This window comes from Arvicola amphibius, chromosome 10 (genome assembly GCF_903992535.2).
Source record: "Arvicola amphibius chromosome 10, mArvAmp1.2, whole genome shotgun sequence".
In the NCBI taxonomy this organism is placed as follows: domain Eukaryota; kingdom Metazoa; phylum Chordata; class Mammalia; order Rodentia; family Cricetidae; genus Arvicola; species Arvicola amphibius.
Genome location: NC_052056.1, coordinates 43,807,841 through 43,825,867, shown reverse-complemented (window position 1 = coordinate 43,825,867; position 18,027 = coordinate 43,807,841).

The following is an 18,027-nucleotide window of genomic DNA, read 5'->3' as shown; positions in this document are numbered from 1 at the left end:
TGAATGATTTATTACACAGAATCACATTCAAACCTTCTGAGAAAATGGCACAGCGTGAGGTGGGGAGATAGAAAGAACTAGGGATGTGTGATTTCACTTACAGGAAATCTCCATGAAACTAGAAATAACTAAAATTTAGAATAGCCTGTTTTGCAAGAGCACGCAAAGGTGTTTTTTTTTTTTTTTACTGATTTGCATATGTTATTCTATTGAATTCTGCAGCAGGCCTTAAGCCAGGCCCTGCAATAGCTGCTTCATTTATGTTAAAACTTCAAGACCTAGGGTAAGAGAATCTGTCCATCCCAAGGTCACATAATTCATAAATTGCAGATTTAGAACTCAACTAAAGTACTTCCACTGACCTTCAAAACTGATCTACTGCCCTCTTTGGGTCTTTCCTATGGCACTGTACCTTCTCCAGGGGCCTACTGTACTATTATCTGTAGAATGTAGACTCCAGGCCCATTTGCAGTTTGGGGTCATACCCTTGGCTATTACATCCTATCTGACTTAACTAAAGACCAGAACCTCACTATTTCCTTCTGAAAGGGTGTTAAAGGGACAGAGGTTGCCATGCCTAACCTTCTACCAACTGTGATTTGAGGTAAGCATGTAATTTGCTCGCACGGGTGCTCTGAGGACAATCCCAGCAAGTGTGAGGCTCCAGGAGTAGATAATGAGCATGGGCTTTGCAGTCATAGTGCAGTAATAGTCTGACCTTACTAGGGATTATTTAATCTGTTGAGACTTCATTTTGCACAATCTACAGTAGGGCTACTAATACCTCTCCGTTACTGTGAGGGTAAAGGAATCTGTGTGAAGTCCATAGTATGTCTAGTTCTATGATGTTGAATGATTATTCTTCATTTGCAGTAGGAAACTTTGAAAGAAAGTTTGACTTTGAAAGACTTGCAAAGTTCAAAGTAATTTTAACTCAAGTCAACTATAATTCTAGTTGATTTAGGTTAGATTAGAATCCACCTGGAATTCTATAGGGCTAGAAAGTCCCACAAAACTGTAAGCCTCTTCAAAGCCAAAGTTACGCTTCTGGGATTCAGTTAGCATCTGCAAGGCTTTATACAGGGACAACAGTCTGTGGATGTTTCTTGCTCACGGTAAGATGGCAAGAGGGTATTCGTGTGTGAAGAAGATGGGAAGATGAACATGTGCTCTTTCTTTGGGGTGCTTCTTTAGAGCTCTTTGCCTCTGGAACATGTCCTGGCTGGTTTTGTGAGTCAACTTGGCACAGCTGGAGTCATCAGAGAAAGGATCTTCAGCCGAGGAAATGCTTCCTTGAGATCCAGCTGTAAGGCATTTTCTCATTTAGTGATCAATAGGGGAGGGCCCAGCCCTTGGTGGGTGGTGCCATCCCTGGACTGCTGGTTCTGGGTTCTGTAAGAAGGTGGGCTGTGCAAACCAGCAGAAGCAAGCCAGTAAGCAGCACCCCTCCATAGCCTCTGAATCAGCTCCTGCCTCTGGGATTCTGCCCTGTTTGAGCTGCTGTCCTGACTTCCTTTAGTGATAAGCAGCAATGCTGAACCCTAAGCCAAATAAGCCCTTTCCTCCTCAACGTGCATTTTGGTCATGGTGTTTGGTCCCAGCAATAGAAGCCCTAACTAAGACAGAACACGATTTTCTTCTTTCCCTAGACTTCTGCTGAATCACACTGTCTCCAATATACCTTTTCAGCTCTCATTGTTGTGGTTTGAATGACAAATATCTCCCATAGACTTGGGCATTTGAACACTTGGTTCCCAGTTTGTGATGCTGTTTGGGGAGGTTTAGATGCTGCAACTTTGCTGGAGGAAGTGCATCGCTGGGAATGGGCTTTGACACTAAGTCTTGCACCATTTTGTTCACTTTCTATGTTTCATGTTTGCAGTCGAGGATGTGAGCTCTCAGCTTCCTGTTTCTGTCACCATGACTGCCAGTGGCTGCTACTCATCATCCCTCTGAGACTGTAAGCTAAAACAGACTCCTTCTTATACAAGTTGCCTTGGTGATGGTACTTCAGCATAGCCATAGACAAGTACCTGATACACTCAGGATTGGGGTATTAGTTATAAGAAATTAATTTACTAGAGATGTGAGAATCTACATCCACAAAAAGATAAATAATTATTTTAATTGATAGTTTTAACCTTTTTTTAAACATACTATTCTGATATTCTCTGTCCATCCCTTCTTCTACTGATTTGTTGCGGGAGCTCCTTCTGCTCCTTCAGCCAATAGCCGCTGAGATACCAGCCCATTGGGGCGTGGTCTCTCTTTTTAAAAATGCGGCCACTTCCCTCCGCTTGCTCTCTGGCTTCCGGCTCCGCTTCTGACGACTAGGCTCCCTTCCTGATTGCGCAGAGGGCTGTTGTCTGGGACGGTGATCTGTAAGTTTTTTCCCCTTTAAATAAATAACCATTCTATTAATCATAATTCCAAACTGGTGTGGGATTGTTTGTGATTTACGCCATCACTGATTCATTGAGTCCAGATTCTTACTAGTTTCATTCTGTGTTTCTTATTAGTCTAACATTGAATTCAGAGGATTCTCTTGCCATTTCCATGGTCATAAACTGATATACCATTGGCCTGGAAGGCTTTATTATTAGTTTTATTGGAAATCTCTTTTTCAAATTCTTTCTAAAGAACTCTCATATTTTATAAACTGTTCTTTGAGAATTCTATTTCTGAACTGGAGAAAGCAAAGAGGCTGTATGGTTAGGATATGCTAGGATTGATATTAAGATTGTGGACCCCTAAGATCTCCTTGCTTTGACATTATTATTACGATGTTTTTTCTAATGGGAATATCTACCTAGATACATTCGTAGATGGGAATTATGGCAAAGTGCTATTTGAAGGCTGTAGAGAGCCCAATTTACACAAAAATAGGTTTCCAGATACGCAATTGAATGTACCTTGTGGTTATTGTTTATCATTATTGGGATCTTATGTCCTAAATTAAAAATAGTGTGAACCAGATAAATCTGGAATCATATAATAACTTTGTCTTTCATCAGATCTAGGATCTTAGGACACATTTTAATTTTCTCATATTTTAAAATGCAAATACATTATACAGTGTATATGATTGTGATGTATAACAAAATGTAAGGCTATAAAGGATTTCTTACTGCCTTGTATATATTAGATGTACAAGATGTGGAGCAGTTAACCAAGTTAGCATTTGGAAGTGATTTTTCCATGAATTTATCATTGATGTTTACATGGCTCACTCCCAAGAGGATAATATCCTGGATTTATCATCTTAACCAGTTTTTAGCATGGAAAAGTTAGGGTCGAAGGACTTGAAAAAAGAAGAAAGGAAGTTCGAAGGAGGAGGACATGGGGAAAAGATGGGAGGAGTAGGTAGGTCCAGTATAGGTAGAGATTTGTAGGTAGACTAGGTAGGCATAAGGTAGCTGAACAGCTGGGGGAGCCTGATGAGAAGCGACTGCACAGAAATGGGGAGATGACACCCACAGACTGCAGTGAGAATAGATATCAGTTGCTAAGATAGAATCAGCTATCCCCGTGAGCTTAGTGCCAAGGACGGCTGCAGCTCAAGTTTCAGAGTTCCCGGCTGTGGCATGAACTCTCATTCCTGCAGCACTTGACGGAGGCATCTAAATAACTCTGCTTCAAGCCCCTAGCTACAGCCGAAGGAACTTAGGTTAGAAAGATGTTGGGCATTTTAAAAAATAAGGTTATAGAGACAAAAGCAAAGCCAGGGAATAAATATGCTCTTCTAGTTCATTAGCCTTTTGTTCACTTGGGGGAGATTGACCCTCGTAGGTAGCCAACTTCAAATCCCCCTTATTCTGTTTCATTCTGATCAAGCCACTACTATGTGTTTTATCTATAGAATAGTTAGGTTTCTTCCTTCTCTGAAAACTATTTAGCATGTAGGACACTAAGATGATCCTAGGAGACACACCCATGGGCACATATATGAGCATGTTTCCAGATAAGTGTAACTACGAGGAAATTACCCTTAGTGATGGAGTCATCATTCTGGTCCAGGGTTCTAAACTAAGGGGAAAAAAAGCACCAACATTCATCTCTTGCTACTTCCTAAGTGTGGTCATACAGTGAAGAATTGCCTCACCCTGACCCTTACCCTATCACGCCTTTCCCAGCATAATGAACTGTATCCTCAGTCTATGAGCAAATATGCATCCTTCTTTCTTTGAGTTGATTCCCACCCCCCAAGTTATTTGGTCCAAGCAATAAGAAAAGGAAATGGGTATGGCTTCCCCCCCCCCCATAATGAAGTAGATGAAAGCTATCTTACTGAAAATGTTGATCCTCCATTATACCTTGATTGCTTGTTGCCAGAAGCCCTGTGTCCCCAGCCATTCATCTAAAGCTGTGAAGATTCCAACTAAACACCGTTACAAATTCTCGGAAATTACCTTAAGTAAAGATGCTTATGATCTGACGGTTGTGTGTGCGATTCATCCTTGATGCTGGCTGCAGAAATCCCTGTTGTCCCTCCTCCTCTCATCAGTCAAAGTAAACATTGGGATTCTTTGTGGTTTTGGGTCCTCGAGAACAATTCATGGATGAACTTCCTTCTTGAATTGGACACACAAACAAATCAATCCACTCATGAAACGAAACAGGAAGTTGTGATACCTGCTGTGTTGCATCATATTTGCTGCTCCAAATATTAAGAGGTAAAAAAATTTTAAAAATCCAAAACAATACTTCAGTTTCAGAAAAAGCACCAAAAACACTCAGAGGGCTGCAAGAGTCTCCTAGAAAGCCCAAACATAGCAGAAGCAAGGTCCAGCTGCTGTACAGCTGTGTGAATTTTTCCTGTTGCTGTTCTTATTATTCTTATCTGGATTACAACATTGATTTAATTCTATTTTTAATGAGAGAGGGGAAAATGGCTTAGCAATAGCATCCATCATATGTAATTGAGGGGAAAAGGCTATAAGAAAGTACCTGATCAGGAGTCCAGAGACATAACCTTGTCCACTAGACAGAAGCAGCGAAGGCATAATTGGAAATATTCAGATTTTGCTAACAATTTATACTTTCATTTATTGAGCAATTATAGGTATTTTTAAATTTAATTTTTGTCACACTGTTATCAAGTGTGTATGGAGGTTTCATTATTAAGACTAAAATATGTGTAATACATAGAGTTGATCTAAAATTTACATGTAGGAAGGCTCACATTTGAGCTCAAAGTCTATTCTTTTTTTAAAGACTGACACACAAGAAAATATGTGTTTAACCTTAAAGAAGGAAGTAAAATAAGACCAAAATGAAGTAAAATATAAAGTTCTAATTTGGTTGCAAGAGCAAAAGGACTGTACTCTGTGTACATCTGTTTCCTCCTGTTTCTTTAGTCTGTTGTTTCATTCTTTTAATTTAGTTTTGAAAATTTCATGTATGAGTACTGTGTTTGCAGCATTTCTCTCCGTTCTCCTCTCCCTCCAACTCCTTTCATTGACCCCCAGTTCTCTCAAATTCGTGACTTCTTATTCTTTATTTATTATTGCTGGCACACACAAATATAAACTTATAGATACAGCCTGCTGATCCCCGTTAGTGTTGATCTTGCACACAGTGTTAACAACTGATCACTGAGACGGGAGATTTCATCGGGAGGCTCATCTCTGTAGAAGACTGATTCTCCCTCTCTCGGTAGCCATGAATTGCTTCCAGCTCTTCATCAAGGGGCGGGGTTATGTAAGATAGTTCCTCATCCATGTTGGCATGTCAATTGGAGTTGTCACTGTTCAGACCTTGTTTGGGCAATCTTATTGCTGAGATTGCATGGGTGTAGCTTTCCTGTCCTACATAGAAGATACTATCTCACATCAGATTTCCTGGTCCTCCGACTCTAAAACCTTTTCTGCCCTCTCTTCGATGAGGTTGCCTGAGTTTTAGGTGTGGGGGTTAAGTTGTATATTCAGTAATTAGGACAGGGCACCCCCTGATCAGTCATTCTCTGCATTTTAGCCCATAGTGGGTTTCTGTAATGTTCTTCCTTTTCCATAGAGAAACCTCTTTGTGTCTCATAAAATCATACTGGCTCCTTTTCTGCTTACTTTTTATTCCATACACAGATAAGTGTTGTTTTGTTATTAATCATACATTCTAATTACCCATTCAGCATCCATTCTAATTATCCATTCAACATTCATCTACTTGCCAGGAAATCCAAGAGATGCAACAATTCAGAAGGCCAAGTTCTGTTCTTGAGGAGCTTATAGCCTGTTTGTGATAAAAAAGCACAGCGCAAAATGTGCCAAAAGGGAAGCAGGCATCTTGGCTTCTTCATTTCTCATTTCCACAGATAATCAATAATTAATCCTACTTTGTATTTTGCTTATACCTGTCTTCCAAGGAAACCAAATGTCTTGCATATATTACCTTGTGCACAGTCTCAATACCAGAAAAAGCCTTATATATGAATTATAAGATCCTATCAGCCTGTAGCCTGCGCAGCCGGTCTCTCAGGCTTTCTCATGCCTCCCCATTGGCACAAGACATTGAAATCCACGTTGATCATCTAAATTGCACAGCAGTAGCACTGAGGTCCTATACCTTATTTTTTATTTATATCTTTCTGAGCACACACCCCAACTTTTCATTTATAGACTATGTATTGATAAACCAGTCACTAGGACAGCAATGGGAAAGAAAAAAATGAAGTGATATTTATCTCACGTGGTCAGCAGTAAGAGAAAAATCCTGAAGGCAAATTTTGGGACTTTTGGAATGCTGAGTTATATGCAGACTGACCATGCAGGCATGGTATTGACTGTCCAACCCTTGGATTTTATTTATCTATTTGTTTGGGCTTCTCATGCTCTTATTTGATCCTCTCCCAATTTAGAAAGGTTCTACTTCCTTCTGGGGTAGCACTTTAATTATTCCAGCTTCCTTATAGTTAGAGGATTTGGGACTCAGATGTGATTTGGATAGGGTAGTGAGTCTGTAATGAGCTGGAGTTCAGCCACAAATTGTTTTCTGAAGCTCATATTATTAATGGCTCTGTTGTTGTTCTTCACAAGACTGAAAGAGATTTAAGGAAGCCACATGGAGACTGCAGCTGGATGCCTGAGGAGACTGGACAATAACCAAGAAAGAAGAGAGGAGTGGAGGAGCACCAAGGTTTAAGATGAGCCTGTGGTTTGTATAGTGGCCTGCCTTGTATGTGATTTGAAAGTCCAACTCAGGTGATCATAAATCAGAGAAAATTTTGTGGCAGCATAGATAATTTGGCATTGGTCTAAGACTTTAAGGTGTCTTCCTTTGTTTTCCCACCATTTAGCTCTGGTGTTCTCTCTCTCTCTCTCTCTCTCTCTCTCTCTCTCTCTCTCTCTCTCTCTCTCTCTCTCTCTCCTCTAAAGGAGACCAACTCTTCTCATGAGGAAGACTGCTAACTATCTCACAATTTTATCATTGGTAAGGGAAAGCTCGATGCTCTTCATAAACCTCAGTTATAAACATCCCAGGTGGAAGCTCATGATTGGTTTTGTTTTATTTTGTTTTGTTTGTTTTGAGACAGGGTTTCTCTGTAGCTTTGGAGCCTGTCCTGGTACTAGCTCTTGTAGACCAGGCTGGCCTCGAACTCACAGAGATCCACCTACCTCTGCCTCCCAAGTGCTGGGATTAAAGGCATGCGCCACCACTGCCTGGCTCATGATTGGTTTTGTTCATATTTTGTTCTTTCAATTTTTTTAAATAGTTCTGGGGAATCAAATGAATGATCTCAGCAAACCTCTGAAATGGAGTTACATTTCCAGCCTTAAGTTCTACAAATTTTATTTGCCTTGGTGCAAGAACACATTGATTGTAACCTCACCCCCAACGTACCAAATAATGGTGGGGAGAGAACTGTTTCCTGTCCTGGGGAAAAGGACAGATGTAAGTACAACCATCAATAACTACAAACTAGAAACCAGACTGATCCTCAGAACAATAGATGTGAGAAGCAAATCATGCATGAAAAATGTTCTTTCAAATCGGGTGTTTCATTTTGTTTGTTTTTACTGTTTGATTTCTTTTTTCCGTGGTAGTATTTTATGTTTCCCTTCTTTGGGGCTTGATAGTGTGAGGTTATCTGTTGCCTGTGTTTTTGTGGGTGCAGATAGCTTCCTTGGGTTGGAGTTTTCTGTATGGCTGGATTTGTGGATAGGTATTGTTTATATCTGGTTTTGTCATGGGATATTTTGTTTTCTCCATCGATGGTGATTGAAAGTTTTCCTGGGTGTAGTGGCCTGGGATTGCATCCACAGTCTTTTAGTATCTGCAGCACAATGGTCCAGGACCTTCTGGCTTTCATTGTTTCCACTGAGAAGTCAACTGTCATTCTGATAGGTCTGACTTTATATGTTACTTGACCTTTTTCCTTTACAGCTCTTAATATTCTTTATTTTGTATGTTTTGTGTTTCGACTATTATATGGCAAGGGGACTTTTTTTTTTTGGTTCAGTCTATTTGGTGTTCTGTAAGCGTCTTGTGCCTTCATAGAGGGAATTCATTCTTTAGGTTGGGAAAGTTTTCTTCTATGATTTTGTTGATTATATTTTCTGTGACATTGAGCTGAATTTCTTCTCCTTCTTCTGTCCCTATTATTCTTAGGTTTGGTTTTTTCATGGTGTCCCAGATTTCCTGGATATTTTATATTAAGAATTTGTTGGATTTGATGTTTTCTTTGACTGATGAGTCTTTTTCCTCTATAGTATCTTCAACACCTGAGATTCTCTCTTCCATTTCTTGTGTTCTGTTGGTTGTGCTTACCTCTATAGTTTCCATGCATTTACCCAGATTTTTCATTTCAAGAATTCCCTCAGTTTGTGTTTTCTTTATTGCCTCTATTTCAGTCTTCAAGTCTTAAACTATTTGAACTGTTTCCTTCACCTATTTGATTGTTTTTTCTTGGTTTACATGTCTTTCTTTAAGAGATTTATTGATTTCTTCCAATTTTTTGTTTGCCTTTTTCTTCATTTCTTTAAGGGAATTTTTCATTTCCTCTTTAAAAAGTCTTCATCATCCTCATAAAGTTATGTTTAAAATTGTTTTCTTCTTCTTCTTCTGGGTTATGGTGATCAAGTCTTTGCGATGTATGACACTGGGTTCTGGTGTTACCATGTTGCTTTTCAGGTTGTTGAATGAATTCTTGCATTGGCACCTACCCATCTCTTCCTTCCATTGGTGCCAGCGGTGTTTATTGCCTCTTGTTCCAATCCTGGCAGTTGTGTCTGTGTCTTTGGGAACTGTTCTCGGTCTGCTCTGTACTGCTGCTGTCTGTGTCTCAGGGAGCCGCTCAGGTCTCCCTTGGCCAGGTCTCTTGGCCTGCTCTCTTGGTTTTCTCACTTGGTCCACTCTGTGCAATCACAGTCTGTGCTTCAGAGTTCCTCTCTTGGTCCTCTCTGTGCAGTCATGGTCCTCTGAAGTGCCGGGGGGGGGGGGAGTATAGGAGAGTTTAGAGGTAGAGTGGGACTTTTAGCTTGCAGGGTCCGATTGATGGGATGGGGAAGTTGGAGCAGCAAAGCTGCAGGAAGCTTGGCTAGAGAAGCTGCTATTATTTGGTTTCTTGCTAGGGCAAAAGTTAAGGCAAGCCAACCCAAGATCTATGAAATTATAGAATCAAGAATTCTTCAACCTTATGTTCTTCTTATTGTTCCTTGTAGTCCATCCACACTATCCTTCCTGTGGCTATTTCTATCTATCTATCTATCTATCTATCTATCTATCTATCTATCTATCTATCTATCTATCTGTTTGCTGTTGTTTTTAAGTTAAATTGTTTTCATATAATACATTTTGATCATGTTTTCAACTCCTCAACTTCTCCCTGATCCCACCTACTCCTTATCCTCTCAACTTCATGTCTCTCTCAAAAGAAAAAAAAAAATAGAAACAAAACAAAAACATAAAGCACCCCCCTAACAAACCACAAAAATGAAAATGAAAACAAACGGAGAAAAGACCAATAGGACAAAAAATAAAGTCAAATGAAATAAGTAGTCCAAAAATACCATTGAGTTCATTTTGTGTTAGCCATCTATTCCTGGGCATAAGGCCTACCTGGAATGTGGTCAACATAATCACTGATTCTCCATTGGAGAAAACTGATTTTCCCTTTGGCAGCAGGCACCACCTAGGCCCTCTCAGTGCTGGGATCCTATCCGGCTTGAACCAGTGCAGGTCTTATGTGTGCCGCCGCAGTATTTTGAGTTCATATGTGCATCAGTTCTGTTGTGTTTGGAATATACTGTCTCCTTGGTGTCATCTGTCACCTCTAACTTTCAAATCTTTCCGTCTCCTTTTCTGCATAGATTCCTGAGCCTTGAGAGGAGGGATTTGATAAATCAATCCTAAATAGGACTGAGTCTTCCAAAGTCTCTCCTCCTCTGCATGTTTCCCAGTGAGTCCCTGGGTTAATTTCTATCAACTGCACGAAACAGCTTTTCTGACGGGGGTTAAGCAAGACACTAACCTATGGGGACATCAGTATGCCACGGGAGTTATTTTACTGATGTGTTCCTTGAGCAGAAAAATAGCATTAAATTTTTCTCTAGGTCAGTGAATGACCTATCTAGTCTCAAGTTCTTGTCACTTTAGCAATGTCAGATATGGGTTCCATCTCAGAGGATTAAATGAAATGGGAAATGGGATGGAGAGTAGAGAAGGGAATAGAGGGAAGGAAAACTAAAGCCTTTCAAAAAGTTCATATGGAGACTTATTCCTGTAGAAGCTTACACACACACACACACACACACACACACACACACACACACACACACATCAGAGAATGAGGAATAGCTTAAAGGGAGTTGCCTTATAAAGGGATGAGAATTACCCCACTAAACATTTACTATTACTAGTAAATATTTTGGAGTTGTTGCATCAGTGGGGTCCCATAGACTCCCATCCAAACATTGCAGGTTTTATTAATACCATTGACTTCCATGGTAAGACTCTATCACTGAAGTCATCATATACTTGAGTCATAGAATGTAGAGAAATCTATCTGATACTAAACAGGAAGCTTTATCCCTGTTGGTTAGCATTCCCTGTTCTGGAAGATCCTGTGTATACTACTGAAGGCGAAAGGTGATCTTCAATCTTACCCAGCTAGAAACTCTGACAGCTATAATAATGACCTGCCTAACAAGATATAGTCAGTAGCTCCATAATACCATGAGTAGGATATGGAACTAACTGGTCATTTTTTTGATTGGATTTAAGACCCATTCCATGAGAAGGAACCCATACCCAAGACTGTCAGTGTCTCCAGGAACCTTAGGCTAAAGGAAACATGAACCATAGGAGAAATCCTACCGCTGCACTGATAAATGAACATTTCCCTAAAATGATTCCTCACGGCATCGTTATATCCACAGATGAGTGCACCCCTCACCCCTCATCAGAGAGGCTTCTTTTCCTTCTTTTTGACAACCAGTCAATGTGCAGAGAATGAGAGGTTTTAGAGTGCTTGCTCCTAACTGGGATGTTTCTATTACATCCCTCCCTTCAATGCTCAGGGGTCTATGCAGAAGAAGGAGCAGAAAGACTATAAGAGAAGGATGTAAGATAGATAATGTGGTAGTTTGAATGTATTTGGCCCCCATAACTTCATAGGGAGTGACACTATTGGGAGATGTGGCCTTGTTGGAGGGTGTGGGGTCTTGCTGGAGGAGGCTGGATGGCACACATCTTTAATGCAGACCTTGAGTCCGGAGGGCACACCTTAAATCTGAGCCATACCTTCTGCTGAATGGGAAGGTGGGGATCATGGGGTTAAGCTTTGAAGACTTTTTCTCAAGCTTCACTCAGTGTGACATTCAGTCAACTTTCTGTTGCCTTTGAGTCAAGATGTGGTACTCTCAGTGCCAGCACCACATCTGCCTATATGCCACCATGCTCCCCATCCTGATGGTAAGGGACTGGATCTCTGAAACTGTAAGCAAGCCACGTCAATAGATGTTATTCCAGAAGAGTTGTCATGGCCGTGTCTCTTCACAGCAATCACTCCAGGTAAGACAGCCGACTAGGAGGAAACAGTGATTCCTCAGACGCTACCGGGTAGATGGACATACGAAGTCACAGAGACCGTGACAGCATGCACAAAACCAAATCCCAATATGGTGGAGGGTAAGGTAGGTGGACATGAAGTCCTGCACCTAGTTGGAGGCCTATTGGCTTTTGTTTGGTACTGGTAGAAAGAAAGTCAGTTTTGTTTGGTGGAGTGACATTTGGTATAGTGACCACACTCCAGGATAGGACCAATGCCTAGGGATATCCAGTCAACACAAATGGGACTTTAGTTTTTGTTTGTTTGTTTAATTAATTTATCCATTTTTATAGAGAGATAATATGGAGATGAGTGGCTAGGGCGGTCTGGAAGGATCTGGCAGTAGTTGGCTATGAATGTAGAAGGCTATGAATGGACTCAAAATATATAAAACTGTCAAAGAATTAAAAAAAAACAGGTTTGTTTTTTAAAGTATAGCCCTAGGTGGGCACATCAACATCTCTCAAGAACATGTTAGAAACGACATTTTTAATGCTTCTTTTCTGTTCTCTCAAGTTAGAAACTCTGAAGCAGGCTTAGTTTGCATCCTAACAGTGCCTCTGGTTGGCTGTCTATGGAGAGCCACAGCTTTAGGATATCCAAGTGGTGTCAGCTGATAGGTAAGGAGATACCCCTGGGGAACCAGAGTCCACCGCCCTAGAGAATTAGGGACTGCGTGACTGGTGGCTATCAGTCACCACCTGCTGCTCTGAAGAGATTCCCAAAATGTTCACTCCACAAAATTTTAAATATATGATAGTATTAGCAAACCAGAATGAGCTGGTTATTGTCATATTTTTATATTGCTTGTATAAAAAAACCCACACATGAAAACAAAATAAAAACCACAAAACTCACAAAGTAAACAATTTATGATCTCACATTTTTGTAAGTCATTGGCCAATTCAGATGTTGCAAAGTTAGCGTTGGAATAGGCAGAGAGGCAGGGATGGTTCTTCACAGGGTCTGGGGGAGACTGTATCCTTGACTTGCACATTTTCCAGAGCCTACTCTACTCCACCCTTAAAGCTAGTAACAGTACATCTGGGTGATTCTTCTCCTATGGTCACGTCTCCCTCTGATCATAGCCAGAGAAAGCTTTTCAGTAGTTAGGACCATTGACCCTGAGCTTAGTTGATTTTTCAGTCTCTTTTTGCATTTAAGGGACCATAGTCGAGATCCCAGGATGCAGGATATAGACATCTTGGGCAGCATTAATCTGCCTACACCCGTTAGCACAAATGGGAAGCTGGAATGCAGGACCTTCAGTAAGAAAAGCTGAAAAGTCTTGGGTCAAACCAGGACAAGGTCATCCTTTAATTGGACAGCGTGGTACAGAAAAGAGTGACAGTCCTGTGATGGAGGTCACATCAGGTGGTGCTGAGAGACCCCGAGGGCAATCTACACCTCTGTGCAGAAGTGATGAGGAGGCAGGTCTGCATTTCTGAGTGGACCAGCACATGGTTTCGTGTGACCTAAGCTCAGACTTTCTCATTGCCTTGCGACTACAGGGTCTCTCAGCTGTAGACCTTTTCCTCGTGGTGAGGATAACCACACTAATTTATTGCTAATCACTAACCATGGGTAATTCATTGTTGCTTATAAAATGCCACATTAACTACTGCTCTCATTGAGTTGTCAAGTTCGGATGGTAGCAAAAACAAATCACGACATTAATTGTCTGAATCCGGCTCTGTGTGTGTGTGATCAGCATGCAACCAGGGCCTTGCTGCGCCCTAAAGAGAAATGGGGAGACACAGTCACAGGGAGGCAGGCTGCAGCAAAGCTCTTGCAGGGAAGCAATGTTCCATGAGGATTTTTACTGTGTATAGTATATATTAAGAGCGTATTTGTCCTGTGTAAATATCTAGTTGTCTTCAGTCTATCATCTGTTAAGATGGGGTTCTCTCAAACCAAAGTCCCTTTACTATAGAAGGCTAGAAATGGAAGCTTAACCTATTAATGATGCATCTGAAGTTTTGGGAGGCAATGTCAAATCAACGTTTAGCCCTCTGTTTATACTGACCAGCTGGAATTTAAGTTGAGTGAGAATTTGGCTTTCATGAGGTGATAAGTAACAGACTACATTAGGGCCCAGCTGCTCCTTGTTTTTGCGGAGACAGTGTAGCCATTGGGCAAAGATAGATACTGAGAATTCAAATCCAAATTCCCTATTACGTGTATATCTTAGAGGCATTTTTATTTTTCCAATCTTATTTTCTTATCTTTAAAACTGCATATTAATACCCAATATTTGTTATGGTGATCACATAATAACATATTAAGCTCTAAGTATCAGGCACCCCCAGGGCCACAGCACAGATGGATAGCAGATATCACTACCATTAGTTAAGCATGTTAGCTATTTCCAATAAAGGATTTGTCAAAGTGCTTTAGCAATGCTGTAACTATTTTCACTCTTTCCAACCCTGTCTATTCAACAAGTTCTCTGCATTGCGGCAGATTAAAACTGAGAATGCTGGCAATGAGAATGAACCCCCCCTCCTCCAGGAGTTCATAGGTGCCCAGTAGAGATGCACTCTCTCGAGCCAGAAGCCAAACTGGTGACATTTGGGGTGGGAGGGACAGAGTGCATGAGCACTTGAGAAACACTGTGAGTTGAACTAAGGCACAGAGATGAAATCAGTCTGATGTGAGCTTGGAGTCACTTCTCATTTGGCCTTGCTGCAACACTGTCAACTATGAAGTGAATGGAGCAGAGGATGGAGACACCGGGGTGGGAACTAGCAAGACCTTCTGCGCTAGGATGAAGAATGTGGAACTTATCTGTGAATGGCGAGGAACCACTGAGATTATTAAGGAGTGACCTCACATCATCAAGTCATTTTATTTATTCATTTATCGTTTTTATTGAACTATACATTTTTCTCTGTTCCCATCCCTGCCTTTCCCCTCCCCTTCAACCCTCTCCCTGCAAAATTCAAGATGTCCTTTTTTTGCTGTGTAGTATTCCATTATGTAAATATACCACATTTTCCTAACGATGCTGCTATGAACATAGTTGAGCACATGCCTTTGTGGCATGATTGAGCATTCTTTGGATATATACCCAAAAGTGGTATTACTAGATCTTGAGGAAGGAAGGTTGCTTTCTAATTTTCTGAGAAATTACCACACTGATATCCAAGGGGGCTGTACCAGCTTGCATTCCCATCAGCAATGCAGGAGTGTTCCCTTTACCCCACAACCTCTCCAGCATAAATTGTCATTTTTGATCTTGGCCGTGCTTACAGGTATAAGATGGAATCTCAGAGTTGTTTTGATTTGCATTTCTCTAATGACTAAGGATGTTGCACATTTCTTTAAGTGTCTTTCAGCCATTTTAGATTCCTCTGTTGAGAGTTCTCCGTTTATGTCTGTACTCCATTTTTTATTAGATTATTTGTTCTTTTGATGACCATTTTTTTGAGTTCTTTGTATGTTTTTTAGATCAAACCTCTGGCATAACTAGATATCAACATGTAGAAGAGTAAAAATAGACCCATATCTATCACCATGCACAAAACTCAAGTCCAAATGGATCAAAGACCTCAACATAAAGTCAGCCACACTGAACGTTATAGAAGAGAAAGTGGGAAGTACACTTGAATGCATTGGCACAGGAGACTACTTCCTAAATATAATCCCAGCAACACAGACACAGAGAGAAACAACTGATAAATGGGACATCTTGAAACTGAAAAGCAGGGGCTGGAGAGATAGCTCAGAAGTTAAGAGCATTGCCTGCTCTTCCAAAGGTCTTGAGTTCAATTCCCAGCAACCGTATGGTGGCTCACAACCATCTGTAATGGGATCTGATGCCCTCTTCTAGCCTGCAGACATACATGGAAGGAATGCTGTATACATAATAAATAAATAAATAAATAAATAAATAAATAAATAAACATTTAAAAAAAAAAAGAAACCGAAAAGCTTCTGTAAAGCAAAGGACATGGTCAACAAGACAAAATGGCAGCCTACATAATGGGAAAAGATCTTCACTAACCCCACATCAGACAGAGGTCTGATCTCTAAAATATGTATCGAGTCATTTTAAATATCAGTTCACCCACTACATGAATAACAAATTGAAGATAATCATGCTGAAATAGGGCAAATGACTACCAGTCATCATAGTTATACAAAAGGGAGCTGGCTGAGTTATCTCATGGGAGTTGAATTGAGAAACTACTTACAGAGTAAGTAAGCACAAAGTTAAAGGACTCCTGACTTCTACTAAAGCAACTGGGAAGCAATTTCGGTCTTGGAGGGTTAGGAAGAAATAATGAAAGGTGGGGCTATATGGAGAGAGAGCCCTGATAGGAGCTATAGCTTTTCTTAGTCTCAGAACTAAACTCTGAAGATTTAATTCCTGAGCTGCTTCCTGGAGAAACTAAAGAATAAGAGAAACAAGGGAAGGAAACAAGCAATGCATATGCACAACCGCTTTGTGCCTGGTGGGAGAAATCTGCTTTGGGATGTGCTAGGCATGAGCAGGAGTCAGAAGCATGGTACCAGCCTTCAGAAACCTGTCACTCAGACTACCCAATTTTCATCTTGGTCATCGATGAAGCGTGGGAAGTACATGCTTACAGAGCTAGAATGGGGCTAAGAAAGTATAATAATTTGTGATATGGCATGCAAGTCTAAGGTTAGAGTCCTAGGGACATTATCACATTTTAAATTTGATTGGTATGGGAAATGAATTCAGAACCGAGGTCACATATGTAGGCTGGTGTTAGTTTCTCTGGAGTCTGTTGATTTTCTGTACTGACACCAAATTCTGAACCAATTTTTAGATACTACTTGCTATGCTTTTTTAGATTCAGAGAAAACATCACCCGAATTATTAATTTCATATGATGATAAAGATAATAGAGAAATTAAAAATTATTCCTGTACTTTAAACTAACTAGATATAACACCAAGATGATAACATACTAGATATAAATTACTATGGTTGCTGCATTTTAAAAAAGCCATATGAGTTAATTGAATCTCTGTGACAGTGTGGGTTCTATTGGCCAGCTACTTTACTGTTAACAAGTGTTATTTGAAATCTACAAGCTATCAAAAGAAATACAGTTGTAGCCTTCTGGAATGATTCAAAAATCTAAGTCTTGTCATTGTCACTTTGTGTTTTCTTCAAAATTTCTCTTAACATCTGGGCTATAAAGTAGCTCTTCATGTGATGATAACATCTGTCAGAGAAGCCTAGGGAAGTGCCTATCTTTGCATATGATTCCATTGTGATCAACTCAGGTTACTTCCAGTGGCAGCAGGAAATACTGGTAACCTTGGCAACACTGGTAGCCCTTCCCACCTTCTTTTAATTGAAACAGCTGTTGCTAGGATACAGTCTAACAAAAAAAATAGGAAAAAGAGAGGGAGCAAGTATTGAGAGAAAAAAAGAATGAGAGGGGCTGAGAGAATGAACAAAGAGAAATAAGAAGTCTGGAAAGAATAAGGAAGGAATATGAAGTGGAAACAGTAAGTGGTACTAGAAGGACCGACTTACAGATGTAAGACTGTGTTGTGTTGTAAAAGGTAGCATGGGGTGGGAATAGAAGTGGGATGTTGATTTCTAGCCTACTAAAAATTAATAATTCATGCCTCATTTTGATTTTGAGTTTTCTCAAGTAAGCTACTTGTCTTTAATGTGAGTATCTTCACACTACCTTGTAAAGGAAATGCTCATTAGCTTTCTTTCCCTTATTTTTAATCAACTCTCAACCCCCATCAGTGTTCTTTCTTCTGCTGCCTCCGTTTTTTTCCACTATAGCCAGAAAATAGCAAATCTGCAGAGACTAGCACTATATTAAAATTCAACGACTATTCCTCTGTCAGAAGGGCACAAGAAGAGTTTCCCTGGTGTCTAGGAGAAGTCATGAACCTGTCATCCATACTTCTGCCCTCATATTCTTTTTCCTCCCATCCATGCATATGCCCGGATATTGGGTAAAGATGAAGAGTTTAAGCAGCCA